We start from the raw sequence: 12,258 nt of genomic DNA, 5'->3' as shown, positions 1-12,258 counted from the left end.
TCAGCCAGCAAGCTGTTGGCGATGCAGAGGACAGAGGGCAAATAAATAAATGTCAAAGTGGACATGAGGGTAAAAAATCTTATGATGGTGCAACTGTGATGCTTGCTTCAAGATCCGGTGCGATGCATCGTCCGACCCGCAGTCAGTGCTCGAAAAAAACTTTTTTCCAGAAACTTGGCAAACCTACGTATTTGAACCAACATAGGTAAATTGGACAAAATTTGAAGGTTTTTACACCAAATTACACTAGTTTTTTCAAAATTTTGTAGGTTTTCTCACCTTCAGATATTAATTTAGAGGTAACTTTCAAAAATTTGTAGGTGGGATGACACTACACCTAGGTTTTTTTCGAGCACTGCCCGCTGTCGAGAAATTTGCGGTCTTGCCAGGAAAGCACCGGGCTTATGGCTGTGAGAGTTTGTGAGAGAACTCAACAAAAACTATATGAAGGAGTTAAACCATAGGTGCCATGAAGACTAGGGTTTGGAAAGAAGTGCAATCAAAGAAGACTCACTCTTTCTCTCTTGCACTCACACACACAAAGAAAGAACACAAAAGAGAATGTCAACACAATACGAAAATGAAAACATCAAGGCTATGGTCATATCGTATCATGGGTAATATGAAAGGGTTAATAGATGAGTTAATGGCATTCAATCTTGACTCACCAAATAGGTTACAAATTGTTCTTTGGAATTGTAGTTTTGTGCTTACCATAATATATATATTTTGTCTAGTGATTGGGATTAATTGTGTGTACAAATCCTCTTGGTTCATAGCAAGATAACTACGCTTACGTCAAAAGAAAAGTTATAGTCTATGAGAGGTAGTATGATGGGATCCGGCGATAGAAGTATTTCATTAAACCTTTCTGAGCCAAAGAGAAACACTATACGTTGTTGAAAGTGTATTTTTCGGCTAATCCATATGTTAATTCTAATAGATCGTACAAAGTGAAAGCGATAGAAATGATCATCATGTGGGTTATTCATCTAGGACAGTATGTGAGAAATGTAGATATGAGAGAAGTGAAGAGATGAGAAGTTTCCCTCCCAAGCTCTATTCTTGCTCGTAAGCAATAAGGATACTGCGGGGAGAGATGTACCTGTAGCAAAGAGAACCTAGAGAGGATGAATTACTAAGAATGAGAGAGATAGGTTTGGTTAAGGAGATGAGATTAGATACATATATATATGTTGGATTAGAGATGAAAATGAAAACAACAAGAAATCAAGAAAACATCAATGTAGAACACATCTTACTTGAAACCCTTCAGCACCATTATTAATGGGAGAGAGAGAAGAGGGGAGAATTCAACGTTGATTGATACGCCAAGTACAACACCTTCTTTGATTAGAGTTGATCTTCCAAAGATAGCGTACAAGAATGGATAGTCTTCCTCTAGGAGAAAGTGTAGGCTTGGGCTTATGTTAATGGGGCTAAGTACAATTATGCATTACTACTCACTCCCTCAAGAATTCCTCTCATCAATGGCTTGAATGCTTGAGTTCCTTTTCAAGGAAGAAGAGGTCCCCTTTTATAGGTGAAGGGAACCCCCAAGGGTTTACACAAGAAGAGAGGAGCCAGTGTGAATAGGAATTGGAAAAGTTGGAAATGAGTTGTCCCTGCATGATGTGGGCAGACTGGGGTCCAGTATTTTGAACATATCTCCTCAACCGTGGCTCCAAATAAAAAAGTAAAAACATGGGCAGAAACTTCAGCTCATTAGCTACGATTTTCATTTTAAAATCATTTTCCAATTCGGATTGGAACCGAACCTTGTGTAAAAAATTCATCAAAATAGGGTCCATTTCTGGCAGCAAAAGTCTTCCCGTGGTTCCCTTAGCCTAGACTTTCATTTAATTCCAAAGGACACCTCATGCCATATGAAAGCATGACATTGCTCCTTGACAAATTTTTGTAATCATGCTTGCAATAATGCATTAAAATAAGTGTATCTTTGAAATCATGCCACCTAGTGTCCCACTAGGATTTGATTCCCTCCTAGTAGCTATTTAAAAAGAAATATAAGAAAAGTATAAAAAATACATAGAATATATATATATTGGAGTTTACCCTAGATATAGGATCTAACTAGGGTGTGAGATGATAATGAGATAGTAGAAATAAAGAATCAATGCTTTTTGCCCAAGTAAAAGAGGCGGAGCTATTGAGCTTTTCCCATAGTATTTTCTGATGGTAAAGTAAGGATAGGTTACCCTTGCGAAAAATAATAGGATGAGATAGAAGGTTTATTATTGTACTTAAATATGCATATGTACATTATAGGAAAGATAATTATGTATCTAAAAAGTTACAAGATAGATCTTGTAGCATGTGTTCCCACTATGTACGTGTCACAGCACGACATCCACCCCCTCTAAACCTGCACATCCTCCGGTATGTGCCACATTATTTCTTTGTAAGATCAGCCCTCTTGTACATCTTCCTTGCTTTCTTCTTCACTGGATGATTCCAAATCTTCATCTTCACTTTGATCTTTACCTGTGGTTTGCTCTTCTTCCTCATCAACATCTTCTGGATCATTGTCTCCTCTTCTCTTAAACATTTTGATCCTTTTTCCTGCAATGGGAATCTTTACTTTTGTACCATCTAGTTCAGACAAGCTGTAAGTAGAATTTTCATGCACATGCTCTACAACATACGATCCAAACCATCTTTTTGAAAACTTACGCATGACTGTGTGCTGGTTATCAAGGCTACTATCATACACCAAAACCCAGTCACCTTTGTCAATTGCTTTGCTCCTGAGTCGATGTCGCTTATCAAAGTATTCCTTGTTTTTTAACCTTGCATTTTTGAGTCGTTCTTTTGCAGCTTCAATGTCTCTAGGTCTTCTCTCTAGCTGCCTTATACGCAGTGCAAGGAGATCTTCCCTGCTAAGCCCCTCTTGCCAAGGTAGTACATTCCATGTGGGAATTGTATCTTCAATCGGCATCACTGGCTTTTGACCATACCTTAGCTCCGCAGGCATGTAGCCAGTTACTGAGCTATGTGTTGTACGATCAGCCCATAAAGCATATGGTAACAGTTTTGGCCACTCACCAACTCTTCCTTTGCAAGCCTTGGCCAAAGCTTTGATGATAGGAGGATGCCCTCTTTCACTCTTTCCATTGCCTTCAGGGTTGTAAGCTGTAGTAGGAGAAAGCTTGATTCCTAATCTAGAAAAGAATTCCCATGCTTCTTCGGCATCCAGTTCACCTCTATCTCCAGTGATTTTTCCCACACAACCATAACGGCAAATCACCTCATCAAGAAGGAATCTGCACACAGCTTCTATGGTTTTAGCTCTTAATGCTCTTCCTTTAACCTGATTAGTTAGGTCTTCTCGTGCAAGAACCAAGTATCTCTTCTGCCAGAGTCCTAGAGGCATTGTGACTAGATCCACAACCCATTTATAGTGCATGGCTAGTGGATATGTAGGGTGCAATCCATCACGATGTCGAACATTTGAATACACTTGACAAGTTACACATGTCTCTACAAACTGAGATACATCTTTATACATACCCTTCCACCAGTATTTTTCTTTCAACTTGGATAAGGTTGCCCATACACCCCTGTGTCTAGCCCATAGACTCTCATGAAACTCTTGCATGAGCTTTACTTGAGTCTCTTTCTTACATATAACCCTTTGCGGTGTATCACCCTTTTGTTTAGGATGCTTCCACAAGAAACCATCCCTAAAAAAGTACCCATATGCTTTCCTGCGTATCCTCTTGAATTCTTGTTCAGACCAATCATCCTGTTTTGTTAGAGTACTCAAGTAGCTTCCAATAAGAAGCCAATCACCTTCATAAAGCTCTTTCAAGAATGATTCAAGTAGATTAGTCATGCAGACATTGTTACCTTTGACATGAGAGATAGAATAGAACTTTGTGCCTACATCATCTCCCTCGTCAATCATTTGTGACTCATCTTCATACCTTGCCATTGATAGCATATCTGCCACTGTATTGTCTTTACCTGCAATGTGCTTAAACTCAGGATTTAAAGACTTAATGCAGGCAATCCACCGCAACATAGCAATGTCTGGAGTTGAGCAGCTTGTAATCATCCCAAGAAGTGGTAGACAATCTATTTCTACAACCACACATTCACCAATTAGGTACCCTTTCCCACTTTTCAAGGCTGTAACCATACCCCATAACTCTCTCTTTATCTGTGGATAATTTCTTTGGCGAGCACTTAGCACCTTTGCTCCAAATCTTACCACATACCTGTGTCCTTCTTTGTCATCTTTCCCTATTGCCCATCCAATCCCTGTAGGACTGGTGTCTACTGTCACAATGACTGGCCTTTGACACTCATAGTCTACCTTTCTCAAAGTTGTTACTGACTGGAGCAACTCCTTTAGCTTTATCATGGATTTTACATGTGCTTCTGTCCATTTAAACTTCTGATTCTTTCTAAGCAGCTGATAAAGAGGATCAGATACATGTGCATAATGTGGAATCCAAATAACGTAGAAGACACATGCTCCCAGAAACCTTCTAACCTCAGTGATGCTAGTGCGCGTTTCTTTCATTCTTTGGATGGCATCTACCTTTGTTGGACAAGGTTTCCTACCATATGGCCCGCACATGTGCCCCACAATAAGCACTTCATTGACACCAAACATAGACTTTTTCCCTGACAATGTAAGATTCACTTCTTCCAACCTAGACAAAATTTTATCACAATCATTTATGTGATTTACCACAAACCTGCGACATCCCTTGAGATCCAAAGCTTCATCTTTTTCACTTTCTTCACATCCTTTGATAGGCAAATCAACAATGAAAGGCATTGTGATTTGAGGAATAAAGTCACGTAAGACCTTATTCATCCCATTCATCATATGTGCAACCGAGTTGGTTGCTCCCTGTGGCAAGGTACACATCCTTACCAAACCCAAAGGTGTCCTCATGGTTGTCAAGTCTCTGCTTTCGATTGCAAGCTGAAATTTATCATACCCTGAGTAGAGATCCCCCATTGAGTAGATTGCCCTCTCTGCAAATGCCTCTGCAAACTCATCCACAATTGGACCTGTACCTACATTTCTAATTGTCACCTTGTTCACTGGTTGCATATCTTGGATGAAGCGTAGAGAACCATTCTTCTTCGGAACTGTGAACCACCTGTTTGAGTATGGAGCACAAGAAGGCTCCAAGATTCCCATTTTGATTTTCTCATTCAGTAGCTCTACTAACTTTGGCAAATGAGCCTTTGGAACCGGAATAGGCCGCAGATTCCAAGGCAGATGAGGTATTGTGAAAATTACCATAGGAGCTACAATAGAAGGATCAACACATCCTATCTCATGTGGCTCAAATGCAAAAGCCTTACCATGCTTTGAAAGCATTTCTTTGAAGCACTTTGTCTCCTCCCGTGTTAGAAACTCCTTGGGACCAATCTGCAAGTCTTGGAAAGACTCCTTTGTGAAGGTATGCCCAATCTTTTTAGGATTCCTCAAACTTGGTTGTAAAGAAGCCGGCTCAATCTTTTCCCTATTGTTGGGTGGTAAGGGTGAAGCTACTAGTTTCACCTTCTTTGCTACACTTTTGTATTTAGTTTCAACATGGACTTCTGGGCCAACTGTTTGGCTTTCTTTAAAGGCTTCTATTACTTGATACATTTCCATAGAGGAAACTTCCACAACTTCATTTTCAAGATGCAAATTAGACCCCATTATAGCATCAAGCCCACCCATAGTATCTACAAAAGAAACTTGTTCACACAAACCCAAAACATTTTCAGTAGGCTCTAGCAACCCACTATTTTTCATGCCTATTTGTACATTATGCACATATTGCCTCTCACATCTCTTAAAAGCTTCAAGTTTTGTAAAACATACTGATCCATTCTTTGTTACCAAGGAGCTCGTTGAAAACGCTTCACCTATTTTTGGATTAGGTGAGACCCGTTTTCTTTTTGTACCACTGCAATCCCACTTTACACTGGTACTTGGCCAAAACCCATCATTTCTCTATGATCATGAAACTCTTTGCTCACCTTTGGTAGAGGATGTTCTCTGAGGTTGTCACGATTTCTTTCATGGTTCACACAAACTGTGAGAAATTGGACAGCTCGTTTACCATCTTTGCTACGTATCCTAGCATATGCTGAACCATCATCCATTACCTTTGTTTCCATTCGAACTCCCACAATGTAGGGTTGTCCAAGGATGAGATGATATGAAGATGTATCCTGTACAAAGAAGTTTTGGTCAATCTTTACATCACCTATTGTTACCTTCACACTTGGACATGCTGCATACAATTCACCGGATGAATTGTTTGCCACTTTTACCATCCAGCCATGATCTATGTCCATCGGCTATTTGCACTTGTTGTAGAGACTCTTTGACATTATGTTTATTTCTGAACCATGGTCAATCAAGGCAACAAATGGCTCTTCAAGATCACCTACCTTGACCAAAGTTTCTGTAGTAGCCCTTGCCCAATGACTTCGTGAATAGTAAATCCTAGGAATATCTTCAACTTCTTCATCATCATTTGAGAAATTCACTTGCTTCACTCTCCCACTAGATTGGTAGCATCCTACCACAGCTCCATCATTCTCCTTATTTTGCAGTTGCATCCCTTGTGTCTTTGAGGTTTCCCCTTCAACCTGTGGACAAGAAACTTCAGCAAGGGTTTGCCTCTTCCTCTTGATGATGTCAATGATCTCCTCATGGAATTCACGCTTTGCAATGCCAAGAACTTCTCCCAGAGTAAACTCAATCTTGCTATTCAAGATACTTTCCTCCAAGACTTTCTTTAAATCTGTAGCAACCTCAATATCAGATTGTAGTTTATAAGTTGGGCCTTTTGTCTTGCCTTTTGTTGGCTCTTTCTTCTTTCCTGTTGTAGACTCCTCCATGAGTACTTCAGGTGCAGATGCTCCTTGTGTTGAGGGTGTTTGAGAAGGCATTGAGTCGGTTCTTCCCCCACCTCTAGAAGCTCTTTTTGATGGTCCTTCATCAGCATTCTCACGTCTGCGCTTCTCTTCTACAATCACCTTATTTTGTTGGCATTTTGTAATGTAGGCATGCACTGACAATGAGTCCACTGGATCATTCCATCCTGTTTCTAGACGTATGCAATCACCTACTTCATGTAGAATCTCTTTTGTAAGCTTTCCCTTTTTAGCTAATTGCATGACATTCGGCCAAATTTGACCATGATGGTCAATCACCTCTTCATCACAAAAATGCTCAATTTTTACTCCATAAGTAGCTGCCTCAACTGAAGAGCTAGCACGGTTAGTTGCCATATCTTCAACTAAGGTTTGCATTCCCCCCTTCCCAAAGTTAGTTCTCAAAGATAGACCTGTCTCTCTTAAGTGGATTTTACCATCCTTAAAAAAGACAACATCTTTTGACAAAGCATCACTAAAATCATCACAATGCCTTCTTACATGGTCTGTACTATCACACCAAATACATCTATTAACAAACCCTTCTTTGGGCTGTTGTCTTTGCCTAGGAAGTGGCCCTGATGGTTGGCCTTTTTCTTCAAGCTTTGTAAGCTTCACCTTCAAGTCACGCATTCCCTTCACAAGCTCATCTAGCATGGACTCATCAAACTTAGGAGCGATAAAAGTAGGCTTTACCATTTTGTCAGAAGTTGAGGTGGAAGGACTTGTAGTGTTTACTTCCATCTTGTCCCTTCTTCTTTGTCGTTTGGCGAGCAGTGAGACAGCACCTTCAACCTCATTCCAGTCGGTCTTTAGTCCTTGCTCAACATCTTTATCTTCAAGAAGAAGCTCCAAATTTTCTTGAAACTCTTTACCTGCAGCTTGTAAGAAAATATCTGTCTTCTCTGCATCTAGTGTGGCCCTTTCTGTCCTGGTGAGTTGTGCATAGAGCCGCTCAAATTTCCTAAGTAGCTGTGTTATTGATAGTCCTTGCTTTGGCTTGACTACCCATTCTAAGAATGTCCTTTTGTTCACTCTCTCAGAGTCCTCCATGAAATATTCCTCCTTTAAAGCTACTTTGAGTTCTTCCCAATTTCTCCCATGCCCATCTTTAATTACCCTAACATGCTCTCTAGTTTCTGGAGCAACAACTAGCTCAAAGCTTTGAATCATCTCACCTTCTGACACGCGATGCAGCTCCATCTCCTTCACATACTCACGTAAGTACTTGGTTACATCTTTGCCATTGAACTGATCCATTCTATTGACGACTGCTTGTATGGCCTTCGTTGCTGAAATCTCCCTTCTTTCAGTGGCATGTTTTTGTTACATGAACATTGCAAATGCTTGAAACATTTGCATTGTTGCTGGGTCAAAATGCATACCCTGTTGCTCAACATGATCACCCATGGTTATCCACAAAATCTCACCCTAGCACTTTCACGTCGGGTTCACCAAAAATATGTCAAGAAATTTGCGGTCTTGCAAGGAAAACACCGGGCTTATGGCTGTGAGAGTTTGTGAGAGAACTCAACAAAAACTATATGAAGGAGTTAAACCATAGATGCCATGAAGACTAGGGTTTGGAAAGAAGTGCAATCAAAGAAGACTCACTCTTTCTCTCTTGCACTCACACACACAAAGAAAGAACACAAAAGAGAATGTCAAAACAATACAAAAATGAAAACATCAAGGTTATGGTCATATCGTATCATGGGTAATATAAAAGGGTTAATAGATGAGTTAATGGCATTCAATCTTGACTGACCAAATAGGCTACGAATTGTTTTTTGGAATTGTAGTTTTGTGCTTACCATAATATATATATTTTGTCTAGTGATTGGGATTAATTGTGTGTACAAATCCTCTTGGTTCATAGCAAGATAACTACGCTTACGTCAAAAGAAAAGTTATAGTCTATGAGAGGTAGTATGATGGGATCCGGTGATAGAAGTATTTCATTAAACCTTTCTGGGCCAAAGAGAAACACTATACGTTGTTGAAAGTGTATTTATCGGCTAATCCATACGTTAATTCTAATAGATCGTACAGAGTGAAAGCGATAGAAATTATCATCATGTGGGTTATTCATCTAGGATAGTATGTGAGAAATGTAGATATGAGAGAAGTGAAGAGATGAGAAGTTTCCCTCCCAAGCCCTATTCTTGCTCGTAGGCAATAAGGATACTGCGGGGAGAGATGTACCTGTAGCAAAGAGAACCTAGAGAGGATGAATTACTAAGAATGAGAGAGATAGGTTTGGTTAAGGAGATGAGATTAGATACATATATATATGTTGGATTAGAGATGAAAATGAAAACAACAAGAAATCAAGAAAACATCAATGTAGAACACATCTTACTTGAAACCCTTCGGCACCATTATTGATGGGAGAGAGAGAAGAGGGGAGAATTCAACGTTGATTGATACACCAAGTACAACACCTTCTTTGATTAGAGTTGATCTTCCAAGGATAGCGTACAAAAATGGCTAGTCTTCCTCTAGGAGAAAGTGTAGGCTTGGGCTTATGTTAATGGGGTTAAGTACAATTAGGTATTACTACTCACTCCCTCAAGAATTCCTCTCATCAATGGCTTGAATGCTTGAGTTCCTTTTCAAGGAATAAGAGGTCCCCTTTTATAGGTAAATGGAACCCCCAAGGGTTTACACAAGAAGAGAGGAGCCAATGTGAATAGGAATTGGAAAAGTTGGAAATGAGCTGTCCCTGTATGGTGTGGATCTAGCTAGGGTGTGAGATGATAATGAGATAGTAGAAATAAAGAATCAATGCTTTTTGCCCCAAGTTAAAGAGACGGATCTATTGAGATTTTCCCATAGTATTTTTTGATGGTAAAGTAAGGATACGTTATCCTTGAGAAAAATAATAGGATGAGATAGAAGGCTTATTATTATACTTAAATATGCATATGTACATTATAGGAAAGATAATTATGTATCTAAAAAGTTACAAGATAGATCTTGTAGCATGCGTTCACAGCACGACACCGCAGTGGTGCATTGCTGAAGAATTGGTGACGGTCACAGCCACCAAGCTGTGTGCTGCCAACAATGCCCTGTCCAACAATGCGGGCGGCTAGTGCAACCCACCTCTTGAGCACTTTGACATGGCGCAGCCAGCGTTTGAGAGGATTGGAGTGTACAGGATCGTGTCTGTGGAGTACCGCCAGCTAAGAAGGGTAGCATCCACTTCACCATGAATGGTCACGCCTACTTCAATCTGGTGCTCAGTACAAAGGTGGGAGGAGTCGGTGATGTGCACTCCGTCTCCGTGAAGGGCTTGTGCACAGAAGCCATGACCGGAAATTGGGGCCTAAATTGGCAGAGCAATGTGCGGCTGGGCGGCCAGAGCCTCTCCTTTCAGGTCACCACCAGCGACGGCTGCACCCTCACCTCCTACGACGTGGTGCCCACGGATGGCACTTCGGCCAAACCTTCAGCAGTGAGCAATTCTAGATTCAATATCTGGCCGCCCAAATCAGTAGGCTAGCTACTTCATTTTGGATTGGGAGCACAATAATATTCTACACTACACTCTATTATATATACTAGGGACCTGTGCTAACATCTCCATCTTGCGAGCTAAGGTTGCACCCAATTATGTTTACCCAAGGGCTGCTTGCAAGCCAGATTGTTCAATGTGATAAAGCCATCTCTCCAAGCAGACAGCTCAATGTCGAGGGAAAGGCATTGGGAAATATTGCCACTAGTGCAAGTCATAGTTTGATGAGCCTTTGGCTTCAGACACACTCCTCATCCAGCTCTGTTGATAACCTATTTGAAAATTTGAATAGGCAAGCATTTCGGAACAATATGCAGATAAACAGAAACATCTCTCATGACCGATTCAACGCAGAATACGGTGTCCGCAAAAGTTGGTTAATGTGACGTAGCTCCAAGGAGATGCAACAACATTGCAGCGGAGGTCAAGTGGTAAATCATGCAGGTGCAATTAGGAAGCGAAAGCTAATTAACCATCCGATATTGGGAAGAAGTAGGAGGCATGAGCAGCAGCTTCTACTACTATTGAGGGCGAGCTTTTTGAAATGGGGCCTCTAAACCCAAACCAATGGGCCTACCCTCACAAAATGTTCGTAAAGAGGTACGCACACTACTTGGGGCACCACCTTCTTTTGGGAGTGGAGAAGGAAACCAATCAAAATAACACTTGCACTCACCCACTCAAGCAACACACTTTGAAAACCCCCTTACTCTATATACACTTTGGACACTTGAACACCATCAACGATTATGCAACCCAATGCCGTGCATCAAAATGAAATATGCAATTTGTGGAATAGCATTCACCTTCTCCCCATAAGAATACCCATAATACATCCAAACTCTTCCTCTCTCAAGCACTCATCAAAAAAATCATGCGCACAAGACTTGCCTCTCAAACACACAAGAGAATCACTTACATCAAACTAACACACTTTGCATAGAGAGCTCATCTCCATCTCCATCTTTTATCCCTTTGGCTTGTCGCTTTGGTGATGTAGTGATCAATGGACTCTTCTCTATCTAGCTCAAGTCGTTGGAGATCTAAGATCCTTTCATGTAGAACCTCTTTTGGTTTTTTTTGCCACTCTTGCAAGAACGCGCAAGCTTGAGAGCTCTACCTCAATGGGAAGAAGTGCTTCCTGTCCATAAACTAGATGAAAAGGGGTGAATTGGGTAGATACCTTGAAAGATGTCCTATACGCCCAAAGAGAAGCCGTCAAATGGCGATCCCAATCATTAGGCCGGTCCACAACCTGCTTAGAAACGATCTTACATATCATTCCATTCACTTTTTCCACCAATCCATTGCATTGAGGATAGTAGGGTGTGGAATGCAGGTGTTTCACTTTTAACCTCCTCAAGAGATCATTCAGAAGGTCAGCCCTAAAACCTGGGCCTCGATCTGATAATATTTCTAGGGGTGTTCCAAACCTACTACAAATATGATCAAAAATAAACTTTGATACCTCTTCAGCTGTGATTCGGGTTGTGCTTGTTGCTTCCGCCCATCGTGTCATGTAGTCAACACCCATGATGATGAAAACCTTCCCTGTAGAAGTACGAGGTAGGGGACCTATTGCATCCACACCTCACTTTTCAAAAGGGCCATAAGATATTATTGGGACTCGAGGCTCATATGTTAGTCGTCTATCCCCAGCAATTTGGCATGGCTTACATGCCTTACACCAATATTGGACATCACGATGTAAGCTCGGCCAAATAAACCCTGCTTGTAAAATCTTCCTACTTGTAATATCTTGAGAAAAGTGACCACCACAGACATCATCATGACATGAAAGAAGAATTTTCTCTATC

General features: G+C 40.8%; 1 pseudogene; it reads left to right on the top strand.

Annotated features, from left to right (window-relative positions):
• Positions 1-94: 94 nt before the first annotated feature.
• Positions 95-10,395, top strand: LOC147452403 (expansin-A10 pseudogene; annotated as a pseudogene).
• Positions 10,396-12,258: the final 1,863 nt, after the last annotated feature.

The sequence above is a fragment of the Adiantum capillus-veneris genome, chromosome 8 (assembly GCF_014529385.1).
Source record: "Adiantum capillus-veneris isolate H3 chromosome 8, ASM1452938v2, whole genome shotgun sequence".
Classification (NCBI taxonomy): Eukaryota; Viridiplantae; Streptophyta; class Polypodiopsida; order Polypodiales; family Pteridaceae; genus Adiantum; species Adiantum capillus-veneris.
This window is presented reverse-complemented; position numbering and strand designations above follow the sequence as displayed.